At 41.2% G+C, this 17,451-nt stretch overlaps 1 non-coding gene across 1 annotated transcript; it reads left to right on the top strand.

Annotated features, from left to right (window-relative positions):
* Positions 1 to 8,373: 8,373 nt before the first annotated feature.
* On the top strand, positions 8,374 to 8,463 carry LOC149200741 (small nucleolar RNA Z122). Its single transcript, XR_016254068.1, has one exon. It is a non-coding gene; the product is annotated as a small nucleolar RNA Z122 (small nucleolar RNA).
* The last annotated feature ends 8,988 nt before the right edge of the window (positions 8,464 to 17,451 follow it).

Genomic DNA, 17,451 nt, shown 5'->3' on the forward strand with positions numbered 1-17,451 from the left:
GGGATTTGTCTTCACCTCAGCTCTAATACCATGTTAAGTTATGGTATGTTCTATGCTTATAACAGTTTACTTCTTTTTCTTATTATATTCCATCGATTAGCAATCACATGTACATAAAGTAAAGTGCAGATAGAACATTAAACGATCGATAGAAAACAAGCCAAGACAAGAGACACAAGATGTGGCGGCTAGCCAGGGACAAACCCCACAATGTGTGGGGAAACCCTTTGATCAAATCTTCTTTTATCTTCAATAATTCAACAGAGAGAAATAGTACAATAAATCTGATTCATATCAGCAGTAGCAAACCCTAGATCAGTAGCATCAACATTAGCGACTTCATTATCAAACTAGGGCAGACCATATCTCACAAACTGACAGTCGGATTGACTTCATTCCACCACCAAAAGTTTCGGCTTCCAGAGGAGGTTCAGATGAACCTACAACGTAGTTCAGATGAGGAGATCTTCTAGGCCACGCAAGTCAATCTTTACTTCTGCAGTTGCAGCTTCAGTTTCAGCAGTTTCCGGCTTCAAACTAGGGCAATCGATATCTTGCAAACCGTTCGTTGGATTGACTTCATTCCACCACCAAAAGTTTCGGCTTCCAGAGGAGGTTCAGATGAACCTACAGCGCAATTCCAAAGAGGAGATATTCTAGGCCACGCAAGTCAATCTTTACTTCTGCAGTTGCAACGTCAAATTCAACAGCTTCCGGCTTCACATGTGTGAGAGAGAGAGACCCATTTCAGCGCAGTAGAGAAGAGACTCATATCTGCGCAGTAGAGAGAGAGAGATGTGATGAGATGAGTGAATCCAAATGAGGAAAAGTCCTCTTGTATTTATATACAACGTTGGTGGGTGAATAGATGCGACTGTTGGGCTTCTGAGCCTACATGAGTTGTAGGTCGACTTGATAATAATTCCATAATCAAAATAAATTCATATCTCCATGAATACTTATCGGAATTGGATGATCTTTATATCAATCCTACACCTCTCGACGAGAGGAATCTAATAAAAATATTATTAGCCATGAATAAGATGACCCACATGAAGTTTTGCCCTGGTTGCCAATTTTAACAAAATGACTGTCACAAATGCTCATAACCAGAATGATCCCAAATGAGGGGGTTCCTCTCTATTTTATAGCCTCTGCCTCTCACAATCCCTAGGCTCACTTTCTCCTGCGTGATTCCCTTCTTACCATGTGCTCCTTCCCTCCTGCACAGTCCCTCCATGTGTTTGCGTGGGCCCCATTTATGCGTCGCCCTTTGGCCCCCTTGGTTCCCCCTTAAGTCACAATGTTGTGCTACCTAGGAAGTGACTTTTTATTCTAAAGTGAGTTATGTTCCCCTTCCGCACTTTTTATTTACAAATAACTATAGAAGACAAAAATTGAACAAAATCGAATATTTCAATTAGCCATAACTAATTAGGAATATTATAGTCTCCCCCGGCAAAATGTTGCTTGTCCTCAAGCAACTGAAGTGATGGATGTTGTAAGATCTCCTCACTCTCCCAAGTGGCATCCTCATCCGGCAAATTCTTCCACCTCACCAAGAATTCCCAGATCGTCCTACTTCGCAACCGTCTCTCCCTAGAGTCAATGATAGCCTCCGACTGCAATACCAAATGCCCCTCATCATCCATGGGTGGTAGCTCATCCGTCACGGTCACCTGCTGCCCCAATGCCTTCTTCAGGCATGATACATGAAAAATATTATGAATCTTGCTGCCTTGGGGTAGCTCCAACTCATATGCAACCTGTCCAATCGTGTGTATCACCCTGTATGGCCCATAAAAGAGGGGCTTGAGCTTCTCAGCCCCCTTTTTCTTCAATGATGACTGTCAGTATGGTTGTAATCGTAGGTAGACCATGTCCCCTACCTCGAACTGCCTCTCCACCCGACCCTTGTCGGCATACCGCTTCTGCTGGTTTTGCACTGTAGCCATGTTATCCTTGAGAGCTCGGAGGATATCCTGACTCTCTTGGATCCAAATCTTGGCTCTAGGAGCCCTGCTATCACCAAACATCACATTGACAAAAGATAAAGGATGATACCCATATAAGGCTTAGAATGGTGACATACCAATGGACATGTGATGCGAAGTATTGTAGCAGTACTCCCCCAGATGTAGTCACTTCAACCATGCTCGCTGCTGCCCACTGACATAGTTACGCAAGTAGCCCTCCAGCCACTTGTTAACTATCTCTGTCTGTCTGTCTGTCTGTGGGTGATAGCTGGTACTCGGTGTCAACTCCGTCCCCACCAATCGGAAAAGCTCCTGCCAAAACCCGCCCATGAAATGGCTGTCCCTATTATTGACGATGGTCTTAGGAAGACCATGTAGCTTGAAGATCTCTCTGAAGAACAACTTGCCCACCTGTGCTGCTGTATAATGTGCGAATATGGCAAATAAATGTGTGTACTTCGTCAGTCGATCAACGACGACAAAGATACAATCCTTGCCCTGTACCATGGGCAACCCTGTGATGAAATCCATCAAAATACTCTCCCATTTCCCCTCCGGAATGGGAAGAGGATGCAATAATCCTGCCAGGATGGCTCATCTCTCCCTTGTTCCTCTGGCAAACATCGCACTCCCGGATGTGTTAGAGTACGTCCTCCTTGAGGCCCTTCCATGAGAACCTCTCCCTAATGGCCCTGTAGGTTTTGGTAAAACCTTGATGTCCTGCCAATGGGGAATCATGTGATGCTTGGAGTATTTTCTTCTTGAGCTGAGACCCCTCAGTCAAGAAGATCCAGTCCCTATAGTAGATGATCTCATTGACCACTTTGTACCTGTTGCCTACCAAATACTGCTGGTACTTAGCCAATGCATGCATGATGGCCAACATCTCCTTGTCGTATATGGAATACAATCTCTCGTGCGGAATGAGCTTCCGGCTCTCAAATCTATAGGGTGACCTCCCTGCATCAATACTGCGCCAATCCCCTCTCCCGACGCATCACACTCCAAAACAAATGGATACGTGAAATCTGGCAATGCAAGCAACTCCTGGATAGCCTGCTTAATCTCATCCCGATAGGGCTTGGGGTGCCTATAGGGGGTGGTAATCACGGCCTGTATGCCCTGCTCAAGCTCGATGGTGTGCTCAAACCCCCAATCTGGTGTATGTCCTAGTGGAATCTCCCCAAACACTATGGCATATCGATCAAGGATAGACTGTGTCTCTAGGTGTACCGTTTGCCCTGTAGTTCCTGCCTCTGATGCACGCAGCTCCACTGGCCACTCTATGTCTCCCTTTCGGAAGACTGCCTCCATCCAATGAGCCGAGACAGTCTGAGGCAAATATGGGTGCTGTCCCCGTATCTTCTCATGCCTTCCTGTCTCTCATCATCCCACTCCATCTCCAGGGTCTTCCAATCTGTCATGGCCTTCCCTAGAGTGATAAGCCACTGAACACCTAGTATCATGTTGGTGTCCGGAATATCGACCATGAAAAAGTGGTCAGTCAATGTGTAGGTGCCCATCATCACTGAAAGCTCTGGAACATAATGAGCACACGGCATGGTCTGATCTCCTGGGACCAAGACTGAAAACCCATCGAAGCTCTCTGTCTGTATACCTCTCCGCTCAACCATCTGGGCATCGATGAAGTTGTGGGTTACCCCACTATCAACCAAAACTGATACGCGCTGGCCACGTACGCATAGCATCAGATACTTGGGAACTCCCCGCAACGCTGCAAGGGCCCCTCTTGTGGGTGAAAAAGATGCACCACCTGCTGGTGGTGGTGGAGGTGGCAAAGGTCCCTGTATGGCATGGCTATCTCCTGCCTCCACATCCTCCTCGTCATCCTCTTCTCCACTGCTCTCGGAGAAGACCTCAATAAAATGTGCTTTACCAGCAGCACATCTATGTCCTGGTGCCCATGGCTCCTGACAAGTGAAGCACAACCGCTTCTTCTTCAGCTCCCTCCTGGCATCATCGTCAAGCTGTACTCATCCTGGATTCCCCTTTGGAGGTGGAATCCTCACATCCTTCCCCTTAGACTGGAAAGTCTGTCTCTGGGGGTAAGGTGTTCGGGTCCTAGGTAAGACATCCTGTAAGTCCCGGGTCCTGCTGATAGCGTCCTGGAGCGTAGCTGGTCTAGTGGATCGGACTAGACCCCGAAGTGGCTCTGCTAACCCCTCAACATACATATAGACCCTTTGTGTCATGGAGAGGTCTGGCACCATCATGGAGACCCTCAAGAAATCTGCAATGCAGGTCTCTGGGCTCCCTGTTTGTTTGAGCCTCGTCATCTCAACAAAATGCTGCTCTGGATCCCTCCGATCAAATCGCTCCATCAGTCTCCTGGTAAACTCGGCATATGACGTCACTGTGGAGTGCCCCAATGTAACCATCCCATGAAACCACTAATCCTGGGCCTCGCCATGCAAATGCAATGTTGCCATCTTGATGGCCTCTGCCTCAGACATCTGGTTAAGCTGGAAATAAATGTCCAGCTTCTCCACCCAAGACTTTGCCAAACTGTTTGATGAGCCATCAAACATAGGCAAGTGGAATCTGCTCGTTGCACGGTGGGTGTCACCATCATGGTAATGCCAGTACCCTTTGTGATGATCGTGGGGTCTGATATCCAGTTGGAGCTGAACAAAATCTCTGAATGAGAGGGCTTCCCTGAACTCCTGCCCATAGGCCTGGTACTCTGAAAAATTATCGCCCATATGCCCGGGTTCTGCCTCCTGCTGGGTTGCGGCCCTCGTGTCTGCTCCTAAGAAGGTGGGCATGGTAGAGCGTGTAGGGGCATGTGAGGCCCCCTACTGCACAGTATCACGCTGCAATAACAAGTGATGGGATGCACCTGATCCCTCACTGATATGAAAAACTCATGGGCTCTCCCACTGTCTAGCCTCTACTGTCGAATCTCTGCCCCATCACCTCAATCTGCCTCGACAGATCTTGCACTGATTTGAGGAGCATATCCGCAAATCTCTTCCCGTCATCATCTGCCATCGGATCCTCCTGCTTCGTGTCCACCACAGGCTTCTCTTGTTCTGTGTCCATCACTGGAACACAGTCTCCCTCTCCGTAAGTGTTCTCTAACCTATGCCCAGTGCCTTTATATCTTTGACTTTTGTAACAGATATAGGGTTTTTCCCCCGGTGTCATAGATTGCTAGCTCCACAGGCTGAGCCAGATCTATGCTCTGATACCACTGTAATATTCCTAACCCAGAATATTCCTCAAACCCTAGCAAAAACTCCAACCAAATATGTGCAAATGATATAATAACCCAGAAGTGATAAAAATAACAGTGGAACAACATATAATGATGTAAACTGGAAATATAAGCAGATACACAAGAAGTGCAGTGAGAAATGCTAAGCCATTTTATTATACTGAGCAATAAATGAGTACAAGAGGCGAACAGATAGATGGCACCTTGACTTGCATAAGGCAAGTGAAGAAATATTCTCAGAATGACAAGAATGGCCTCTCTGCGTGGATGCTGCTAGGAAACAAATGATGATTTGGGGTTGCTCCCCTCCTTAGAGAAAGCTAAAACTCTGGATTTGGGCTCTACTCAAGAAATCCAGAAAAACCCAGAAAGATTTCCTGGAATGGCCTCACATTGATCTGCGTCCCAGCTGCTGGGAAACTGTCGTGCTACTATTACTGCTAGAAATCGAATGAGGATTTGGGGTTGCTCCCCTCCTCAGAAAAGGCTAAAACTCTGGAATCAGACTCTACTAAAAAAACCCAGAAAAACCCAGAAAGATTTTCTGAAATGGCCGACCCCTGAAAATCACCCCCTTAGGGTTCTACGCAGTTCCTTAAAGACGCTGATGAAACTGTTGTTGAAACGCTGATGGAACTACTGCTGAAATGCTAATGGAACTGCTGCTGAAATGCTGATGAATCTACTGCTGTAATGCCAATGAAAATACTTTGCCCGAGCAGGCACTCGAAGTCCCCCGGGGCTAAGGGTGAGATCTCCGAACGGAGACATTCAATGCACTAAACAGTGCTGCAGACTAGCTAAACAACTAGCGTGCTCTAAGTTGAAATGACTATCACAAATGCTCATAACCAGAATGATCCCAAATGAGGGGGTTCCTCTCTATTTTATAGCCTTTGCCTCTCACAATCCCTAGGCTCACTTTCTCCTGCGTGATCCCCTTCTTGCCATGTGTTCATTCCCTCTTGCGTAGTCCCTCCATGTGTCTACGTGGGCCCCATTTCTGCGTCCCCCTTTGGCCCCCTTGGTTCCCCCTTAAGTCACAATGTTGTGCTACCTAGGAAATGACTTTTTATTCTAAAGTGAGTTATGTTCCCCCTTCCTCACTTTTTATTTACAAATAACTACAGAAGGTAAAAATCGAACAAAATCGCATATTCCAATTAGCCATAGCTAATTAGGAATATTACAATGATATTGTTCTTTTACCCAAAATCCATGATGATCTCAACAAGCAACTTAGAATTCTCCACGATTACTGCGTGAAGATGGGTATGACTGTTAATAGTGACAAGACTAAAGTCATGATAATCAAATCCAAAAAAATCAATTATGATAATTTTGTTTATGATAATAGTTACTTAAAGGTTTCTTCCTACAAATATTTAGGTATTGACATTCATCAACAGCTTAACTGGAATTATAACATTGAGAAGATGATAATAGGAGGCTGGAAAGCTTATTATGAGTTTGAAAAACAATTGTAAGTCGATTGATCTTTGGGCATGGAGTGATAAAGAATTCCTCTTTGAGACTCTCATCACCCCTGTTATATTATATGGGTGTGACATTTGGGGTTGTAGTATATCTATAGAATAATGGAGTAGGATCAAGCTGGTCCAAAAGCAATTTATAGCCTTTAACCTCAATATTAAAGGAAATACTCCCTACCTTATCCTCTTGATCAAAGCAAGTCTTTCCCCATTGAACGCATGAATATGTTTAGGTATTTGATGTATAGGAAGAAGATTTACAATGCAAAAGCCAAGAGGTTGCCCAAAATTGCTTCTAACTCTAGCCAAAACCCCCATCTTTGGCTCAAGCGAGGGTGGCATAATGATATGTAGTCTTGGCTTAACAATTAGGAGAAAAGGAGGAGATCATCTTGGAGAATAAGGATAATATTAAAAGTACTATTACTTCCAAATTTAAAGATAAGTTGTGGGATTATACAAAGTTAGAAGGAAAAATGAAGCTAAGGTATTATAAGGATGTGATCAACCTCAATCTTGCGAATTATCTCTCTGTCTTGACCAATGTTAAGAAGAAAATGAACGTTGTGAAGATAAGAACTAATTCTCATGAGCTTCGAAGTGAAACTCGACTTTGCTATATTCCCAAAACACCTTGGAACGAAAGAGTGTCACCTTTGTGATACTAAGAGAGTTGAAGGCATAAAACACTTTTTCTTGGAATGCACGACTCTTACTCACATCTCATTTCCACAACCTTTGTCACAATACCAACCTTATTGACTTGTTAAGTCAACAAAACTACAATGATCTTTGAATGCTTCTCTCCCTTCTTTTCCGTCATAGAAATGATTTTTTATAGAGTTTAAATTAATTTCTTTCTTAAGGTGATTAGTCTTAATGGACATTAATCACCATCATCATCAATAAAATATTTGACTCAATCAAATTACATAAAAAATAAAAAATAATTAATAATTATAATTATCAATAAAACATTTTGATTCAATCAAATTACATAAAAAAATTAAAATAAAAAATTAATAATTATAATTATCAGTAAAACATTTTGACTCACTCAAATTACATAAAATAAAGAAACCAACCTAGATCCATCTTAACTTATCAACTAGCCCCCACAGGAATCAAATCTCTAGAGATGCAAACCTAGAGAGATCAAATCTCTTGAAATACAAACCTCATTTAAATTGAAAAGAAATTTAATTCCTTCAAACACTTGATAAATTTAGAATTATGATTGATCTACGAATCAAATTTATTAAAATATAAACTCATGAACCAAAAAAATAAAAATCTATCTAAAATAAAATAATTAAATTTAACAACTTCAAAATATATATATTAAAAGAATAATTAAATTTAACAACCTCAAATAACCCCTTTTTTTAATTAATTAATTTATTTGTTTTTAACTTCGCCGTGCTAAGTGATCTGCGGATGAGCCTGAAAGATGCAATGTTATTATAAAAATTCGTTGATAGTCACGTAAACCCTCGTTGCAGAAACCCTAACGCTTCGTTTATTACCGGGCTTTTGAAAACCTAGATGCGGAAACCCTATCTTCGCCCTTTTTTAAGAGGCATCTCAAGTTTTTGTTGCAGTGACCTGACCTCCCTCTATGTTTTTATTATTTTGATATTCTGGGGTCGATAAATAAAATGTGTATGGAGGGATATGACGATAAATCATCGCATTTCAGATGCAATTATCTTCGTATATTTGCCTGATGATACCTGCACGTCAGTCTGATCCTTCTTAATTTTTACGCATTCATGTTTATGTTTTAGTTTTTTGATTATTCATGTATTCAGTTTTGTCCTTCCTCTTATGCTGTCAGGCTAAGCTTATCGACGGTCGAGTGCTAAGAAATTATTGTTCTTAGTTCTCAACATAATCGTAAGCAATATCGAACTTATACGCGGCCCTGCTTATGGCTTCCTTCATTTTTCTGTTGAAAGGGTGAAAAGCATGGCGGTTAACAGTTCTACCATTCTTATAATATGGGTATTACATTGATTTTTATGTTAGGCTAGCGCATGGTCTTTCCCGGTCTTGAAGCAGGGATATATTTAGGTTGTAATAGGTAGGGTTTAATTATGAGGTGTAGATGTCGTATAGGGTTTTTATCGTAGGATTATATGGCTGTTTTGTTTTCTAAATATATTGCATATTTTATGACTCATATTTAGAGTTTGATTGTTAGGGTGATTTGCTGTTTTTTAAAGGGTTTAGAATTCCATCGTCAGGGCTATGTGCTGCTTTTTAAGTTTTCAGAGTTTGTGGTTTGATAGCCAGTGTTGTGCTCTCAGTGTCAGAGTTATGCATGGGTGATCATATAGTGTAACTTAAATGCTCATTTTTTAGCAACTTTGAAACTATTGGTGAGGCGGTATGGTTTTATTGACCCGTCGCGTTTGCCCTTTATTGACCCGTCGCGTTTGCCCCTTAGCCATTTCACTCAAGTCAAACACGCATGTTAGTTTGGAACTTAAATTCTTGGATATATAAAAGGGATATGATCATGAAGGACAATACCCTTTGTAGTGTCCATGCGAGCCTTCGGCCGTCTCCATGTAGGCTAGTCTTATGCAATTTTAGCCAGAATTACTGTGTACCAAAATCCCTGCCTTCAATTTTTGAACCGAAAATGCCTTTAAATGCCGAAGAATTACAAAACTTGGACAACTGTGAGCGTCTAGTTCTTGCAGGCATCCTGAATAAAGTATACTGAGTTTTGAAAGCAATCACAGATGGTTTCTTACTTTTGCTAAACTATGCCGTATGGGTAGAATTTTTTTACAGTAATATGTTACCATTGAAACCATTATCTAACTTAATATGATTTGATTTTTTAAATTTCTGCAGTCACCTTAGATTTCTTTGTATTTTCAACATCTATATACGTTGATCTATTATCTGAGCGAGCTGAATGATCAATAGATGATGAAACTGCCTTGGATTAGCTTTGTATGGGAGTTTCTTTTTTATTTATTGGAGGGTAAGCCAACTGTAGCAATTTTTACCTGTTCAACTGTTCTGCTTTTATTGTCATTGATCTCTGCCTTAATAGCATCAGCTTCAAAAGTCTGTACTGGACAAGGTCTGGCTAAGGATGTGTACGGAAAGAAACTTGTTCATAGTCTACCATCTCACCACATACTACTTGTAAAACGATTTCCTCTAGAAGAGCATCTGTCGAAATCTATCTCCATGCCAATTCTTTCGAATACTTTGGAACAAGTCTATCTTCATAGAGGATTTTGCAGGAGTGGAAAAACTGTTTGCAAAAGTGGGAAAATAGCTGCAAACAGATTACACCATGGGTGGAATGAGACTTTTTGAGACGCCCACCATTTTTTTTTGAAAGGAATCCTCATCTTAGTTCCGTGGATGGCTCTAACCAAATTGGATAATATAGGATAATATGACCTCTGAAAAGTGATAGACAAATTACTGCAATTTTTTTCATGAATAACCTTGCTTATTCTAAAGCTAAGGTTAAGTTTCTATTTGAATATGCAAGTCAGTGCAGTGCAACTCTAGTATGATTTTAACTATTAGAGGGTTACGTTAGATAGGAGATGTGTAGTATTTTTCTCAAAAGAGACACCCAAGCAGCGTGCACTGGTGGATCTTAGATTGTGAGCAATATTGTCTAATGAAGGAGAGAGGGGAAGCCGAAATCTAAAGAGCTGTGCACCCCTGCTTATTCGCAAGGGTGGAAGCAAGGGTGGATATATGCATATTTTAAAGGAATATCTTTTCTGTGAAGGGTGGAGGTGACTTGATCTTCAAAAATTACCAGGCAGGATGGGTGCTACCAATTTCAATTTAATGAATTTAATGAGGCAAGAAAGCCGGTCTTAAACAAGATCATCATGGAGGATATTTACACGCTATGTTTGTCTCAAAGATGACCTTCTATGCTGAGCACTTCTTGGAGTTGAGAGATAGCCTCATTGTTTGGCCCCAATATACGTTTCACCTTGGATGCATGCACCATTGGATGCATGTTCTTTGCATTCCTCTAAGCCAGTTCAAAGTAGGTTCTCATAGATTTTGGGTAGAGATGGACCACCAAGTGGACAGACTAGACAGATAGACTCTAGGCAGACTTTGCCAAATATGTCATTTACATGAAGTGGAGACTTAGGTGCACTTCATTCTTGGATGACCTGTCCACTACTAGATTATAGGAAGGTTTCATTGCTTGTTCAACCCCACACAGGGGATTACAAGATTTTTAGAGATAGACTCATTGTTCAACCCTAATGTACATTTACAACTGGATGAATGCACCTGAATGCACCACTGGATGCATGTTCTTTGTTCTTCGCATTCCTTTAAGCCAGTTCAGAGTAGGTTCTCATAGACTTTGGGTAGAGGTGGACCACCTGCTGGATAGACTTGGCAGAGTACTAGACAGACTCTGCTAGGTACTTCATTTACATGAAGTGGAGACCGAGGTGCACTTCATTCTTGGATGCCCTATCTACTATGGGATTAGAGGAAGGTTTGATTGCTTGTTTAGACCCCACACAAAGGATCACAACATTTTTCATCTATGAGATGAGAGGAAGGTTTCATTGCTAGTTCAAACCCCACAGAGGATCATGACATTTTTCAATGTATTACCTTCAGAAAGGGGCACCAAGATTTCGATTGATACCAGCCATTGTTTTAAAAAATTGTTGAGTCGACTCAGATCGAGCTAATGCTTGGTTGGGTCGTCTCAGTGGATGAAAAAAAATGGCTGGACAAGATGTTATTGAGCCAGTGATTGACTTGGTCGATTTGGTAACAACTCAACTCAGTGACTCGGTAATGACTTGGCCGGCTCAGTAACAATTCGACCGATTCGACTCTTTGACAAAAATCCTGAAGCACATTTGTCAAAAAGTTGTTTTGTCTTCTAGATGTCAATGGTTGAGTTATTGTTTATTGCATATTTATAGCCCTAAAGTAATCTATCATTGTGAGAGTTTTGAAAATTACAAGGCTGAGGTATGGTTATCTTAGTGGCATGCTTTAGAAAACTAAAGCAATCCATTGAGCCATACAATGTTTTTAAAAAGGCGGGTATTCTAAGTATATATTTAACCTTTCATTCTTTTGGAGTTTGACCAGAATTAAGTCAAGGGTTTTGAGACTTCATTAGGGGCAGAGAATAGGTATTATTGTTGTTGTAGTCTAGTGATTGTCCTTAGGCTGACACAGAAAAGAATCTTGACATTGGTGGCTAAGTATGAACTTTGTATTGGACAATGCACTAGGTGTCATTTTGATATAATGAACATACTCATGAGCCTACTTTATCATAGGTTGTCTTCTCTTTTTATTCTAAAGCTTTGTGTTTGGAAACATGAATGAAAATCTTTAAAATTATGTTTATTTATAAAAAATAAATATTCAGTGTATTTTTTACAACTATCAAATTGGTGGAGTGGAGCAGATCGTCGTTTCTGAACCAGAGTCAGTTTTAAAACAATGATACTAGCACGGATCCAGACTCTAGATCACTGAGGATCCACGGAACACCGTTTCACCACTGGATGCATGTTCTTTGCATTATTATAAGCAAGTTCAGAGTAGGTTCTCATAGACTTTGGGTAAAGACTAGACATACTTTGCCAGGTATGTCATTTACATGAAGTGGAGACTGAGTTGCACTTCATTCTTGGATGCCTTGTCTACTACAGGATCAGAGGAAGGTTTCATTGCTTGTTCAGACTCCACACAGAGAATCACGACATTTTTCAGCTATGAGATCAGAGGAAGGTTCCATTGCTAGTTCAGACCCTACACAGAGGATCACGACATTTTTCAGGGTACTACCTTAAGATATGGGCATAGACAGGGGCACTAAGAGATCGATTGATACCAACATGTATCTAGACTCCAAATCAGTGAGGATCCGTGGGACCTCACCTTGCCAAACGAGATCTCAGCAATAGATCCGTCTCAGATCTGTTCCAGATCTCTGTTCTTGGGAGACAGACTAGGTCCTACAGCATTCAGCAGCGTGCAAACCCCCTAGGAAGCAATTTAGTCGACAGTCTGCACTTTGCCACCATCTCTTTATTGGGTCAACAAACTCTGTTGAGTTTCTTCAGTGTTGTTCATTCAGCCCTGGATGTTAGGAGAGATGGGTATGATCATGAGGCCTATTAGCTCCCGAATCTTCTCTGCTAGGGCCAGATGTTGATTAACTTTATGCATTGTATTTTTTATAAGAGACCGTTTGGTTCTCCCGCTTTGTATAGACACCATTATATTCAATAGTCCTTTTGTCTTGTGGTCATTAGTTGGACGCAAATATAATTATCTTACCTTATGTTATCTAGGCAACCATGTAAGGAACTCTGGGTAGATATATCAGTGTAGGTCAAGAAAACTCGATTCACTGCCTTATTTTTACTGTAGCATTTAATATCTAATAGGCATTTTATATCTTATAGGCGTAACAAAACAAAACACAACCATGTAAGGAACTCTGGGTAGATATATCAGTGTAGGTCAAGAAAACTCGATTCACTGCCTTTATTTTTACTGTAGCATTTAATATCTAATAGGCATTTTATATCTTATAGGCGTAACAAAACAAAACACTCACTGCCCTTATTTTTACTGTAGCATTTAATATCTTATAGGTGTAACAAAACAAAACACTTGGAGCCTTCGTAAAAAAATGTAAGCCAAGAAAACCCAATTCATTGTGTCATTTTTTAAAGCAGCAACTTTTAGTAGCTTTAGGCATGGCATATGCCATAAAATTATAGCTGGAGGTTTGGAATCCTAATCCAACATGTAATGGAGGATAGTAGAATCTCCGGAGGGAGGGATTGAAAGATCTGTGCACAAGCATGTATTGACTTGTTCTGTGCTAGAAGCGAAGGACCTTTTCCAATTACCTTTACTCTAAGATAGTGAGAATCAGTTATAAAAAAAGGTCCTTTGCACAAGGCTGAAACAATGAATAATATAATCCCTTCGTGTACGAAGGGTCATGAGTTGGAAGCCTCAGAGCAGATCACATGGCTGGGTAGTAAAGCTTTTTTGTGGCCCATCTTACCCGTCCATAAAGAAACCGGTAGGCAAGTGCTTGTGAGGGCAGAGGCCAAGCTGAGGCCTAAGTGCTACACATTTCTGGCTCCTGGAAGGGTTTGAGGAAGCAGGCTTCAAGGCAGAACGGTACTGGGAGTCTTCATAAAAAAATGCGGGCCAAGAAAATCCAATTCCCTTCGTTGTTTTTGAATGCAGCTTTTAGTAGGTTTAGGCATTGCATATGCCATAAAACTCGGAATCCTTAACAAAAATTATAGCTGGAGGTTTGGAAGCCTAACCAGGATTTGGGGAAGCAGGCTTCAAGGTAGGACGGTACTGGGAGTTTTCATAAAAAAAAATGCGGGCCAAGAAAATCCAATTCCCTTTGTTGTTTTTGAATGCAGCTTATTTGGGGAAGCAGGCTTCAAGGTAGGACGGTACTGGGAGTTTTCATAAAAAAAAATGCGGGCCAAGAAAATCCAATTCCCTTTGTTGTTTTTGAATGCAGCTTTTAGTAGGTTTAGGCATTGCATATGCCATAAAACTCAGAATCCTTAACAAAAGTTATAGCATTATAGCTGGAGGTTTGGAAGCCTAACCCAACCTGGAATAAAGGATAGTAAAACCTCCGGAGAGAGGGATTGAAAGATCTGTGCACAAGCATGTATAGACTTGTTCATGGGATTCTGACATGAAAGATCTGTGCACAAGCATGTATAGACTTGTTCTATACATGTGATTCTGACATGGACACAATAAGATTCTGACATGGGTAAACCTTTACAAAAGAGGCTTTCAGGGGCCTCAGATTCTGACCTGGGAAAACCTTCTGAAAATAGCCTTTGTTCTATGCATGGGATTCTGACATGAAAGATCTGTGCACAAGCATGTATAGATTTGTTCTATACATGGTATTCTGACATGTCCACAATAAGATTCTGGCATGAGAAAACCTTTACAAAAGAGGCTTTCAGGGGCCTCAGATTTTGACCTGGGAAAACCTTCTGAAAATAGGTTTTCGGGGGCCTGGCAGGTGCGAACTGTCGTATGGATTCAGAAGATGTCTCTCACATTCTTCTAAGGTGCCCCTTTGCGGCTGCGATATGGATGGGGTAGGCCATATGCTTAACACTAGCATATCATGGGATGGGTTCTCTATTGATGCCTGCCTTACACTTTGGTTTCAGGGATAGTCATACAAAGCACTGCCGTTCTGTGTCATATGGGGCATATGGAGAGCGAGAAATGCAGCTATATTTGACCATACTATTCCAGATGTGAGAGGCACCTGCATTAAAGCTGTGGCATTCTTTAAAGAGAGAGGTCCTATTAAGGAGAAGATGCCAAAGAGAAACATTTGTCTAAAGAATATCTGGTATATCTGGTTCAGCTTCGCTGTTGACTTCTTTGATGAAGATGCCAAATAGAAACTCCTGTCTAAAGGATATCTGGTTCAGCTTACCTGTTGACTTCTTCAATGTGGCATCGGTTTTCGAGCACTATGGAAGCGGTATGGTCATTGTTTCGAGGCTTGGAAACTACTTTTCTTTCAGATGGTTCAGAGGGATCCAACACGAGAGCTGAGCTCCTTGCTCTGTGGGGTGTTCTCTTTTGTGCTAGGTGGGATGGAAATATAGGAAATTGATGTTTATGGTGATTCAAAAGTGATTATTGAGTGGGTAAACTAGAGACATGCTTTGGTTCTTACTGGTCTTGTGGTCCAATCTTATACAGAACAACTATGCACACCTGAAAGCTGCTCCAGGTGTAATTTCTTTCATTGAAAAAAAAACTAGAGACATGGTTTAAAAGCTCCAGCACTGGGGAACTGGATGGAAGGTACTAGGTCATTGATCATGTACTTCAATAGATTATCTATTTCGCACATCTTCAGGGGGCAAAATCATTGGCAGATCAACTGTCAAAAGATGGTTGTAGCCAGTTGCTGGGTTTGATCAGATACTCAGTTTTTGAGAATGACACGTTTCACCAGATTATCAGAATCTGAAGCGTTTCACCAGATTTCATGTTTTTTATGCTTATTATGTATGCGATTCTCTTTTTCATATGATTTTTGTATGTGTTTTTGTTGGCCATGATGTTATCCGGATATGGTGGATAGGGAACGCTCAATATAATAGAGATGTAGAAGGATGATACTGGGGTTCCAATTTTGGTTGTGTTTCCGTGAAGAAGCTCTTTGTACAAATGTAAACTCTCATTTTCATAATGAAAGCAATTCTGTGTTTTTCTTTTTGAAAAAAAAGACTTGTTCTGTGCTAGAAGCCAAGGACCTTTTCCAATCTCATTTTATCTAATAACAGTTTAGCGAGAATCAATTATAAAAAAAAGTTCTTTGCACAAGGCTGAAATAATGAATGATATAATCCCTTCGTGTACAAAGGGCTTTTATGAGCTGGACACCTGAGAGATCACATTGCTTGGTAGTAAAGATTTTTTTGTGGCCTTCGTTACTTTTCCATAAAGAAACCGGGTAGGCAAGTACGTGTGAGGGCGAAGGGCAACCTGAGGCTTCAATGCTACACATTTCTGGCCCCCGAAAGGATTTGGGGGGAGAAGCCTTCAAGGGAGGAGGGTACTGTGATCTTTCAAAGAACTACCAGATGGGATGGATCACGATTCCCACCCTCACTGTTGCGGAGCAAGAGAGAGCCCGTTCGTGCAACCTTCAAGGGAGGGAGGGTACTGTGATCTTTCAAAGAACTACCAGATGGGATGGATCCCACCTTCACTGTTACAGAGCAAGAGAGAGCCCGTTCGTGCGGAGGGTCATGTCAGAAACTTCAGGGAGATAGCCGCAGTGCAGGGCAAGAAAATTCAAATCTCTGCTTTCACTTTTAAAGTCACTTTTCATAGCTTTTAGGCACTGCATAATCCTAGTAACGCTCCTAATAATCCAAACGACTTTTCACAGCTTTTAGGCACTGTATAGTACTAACAAACCCCCTTCCAATAATGCAAACCGAGGGTCAGAATTGTTCGCCAAATTGGAATACAGTGTAATGTGACCTCTGATAGTGAGAAAATATTTGTGCAAATGTTACATAATGTAACTAGTGTGCCTCGAAACCTAGTAACTGTTCCATATTATCAGCTACTGAAAATTCGTTGATGAAAAACCAAGATTTTGTTTTGGAAATCCAAGATTGGAAATCACAAGTTTGTTAAAAAATTATTTAATTTTCAAATCATTTCATGGGAGCTGTATTAAAGTGGTAAACTTGATGGATGAAGGTACTTGAAGCCATCCAAGACTGCAGAACTGGTCCCTATTGCATGTCAACCTCGCAAGGGAGAAGGGATTACGACATTTAAAGAAACATCAGGTGGAATGGATCCACCTTTAATGCAAAGGAGATCAATAGAGTCCATCTTTGCAGTGGGTTTGGGGATCCATGGGATGAACTATTGACAGATATCTTGTCTATATCCCAGTGTGGGTCAAGAAAACACAAATTTCTTCTTGCATTTTTAGATATCTTCTTATAGTTTTGAGGTTTGTATGATATTTGGATATGCTCTTTCAAAAGAATGCTTACATCTGCCTTTACATTCAATCAGTGCTTTTTCCAATTTCCTCCTTTGTGAATAATGATCTATCTGAGATGAGATGGCTATGTGTCCCTTCCACTTGCAATTCTCAAAGTTGGATTTGCGCCACTTCATATTATATCTTTGC

Source organism: Pinus tabuliformis, chromosome 2_1, assembly GCF_031772625.1.
Source record: "Pinus tabuliformis cultivar Carrire ecotype Pingquan chromosome 2_1, CPIR1, whole genome shotgun sequence".
Lineage (NCBI taxonomy): Eukaryota > Viridiplantae > Streptophyta > Pinopsida > Pinales > Pinaceae > Pinus > Pinus tabuliformis.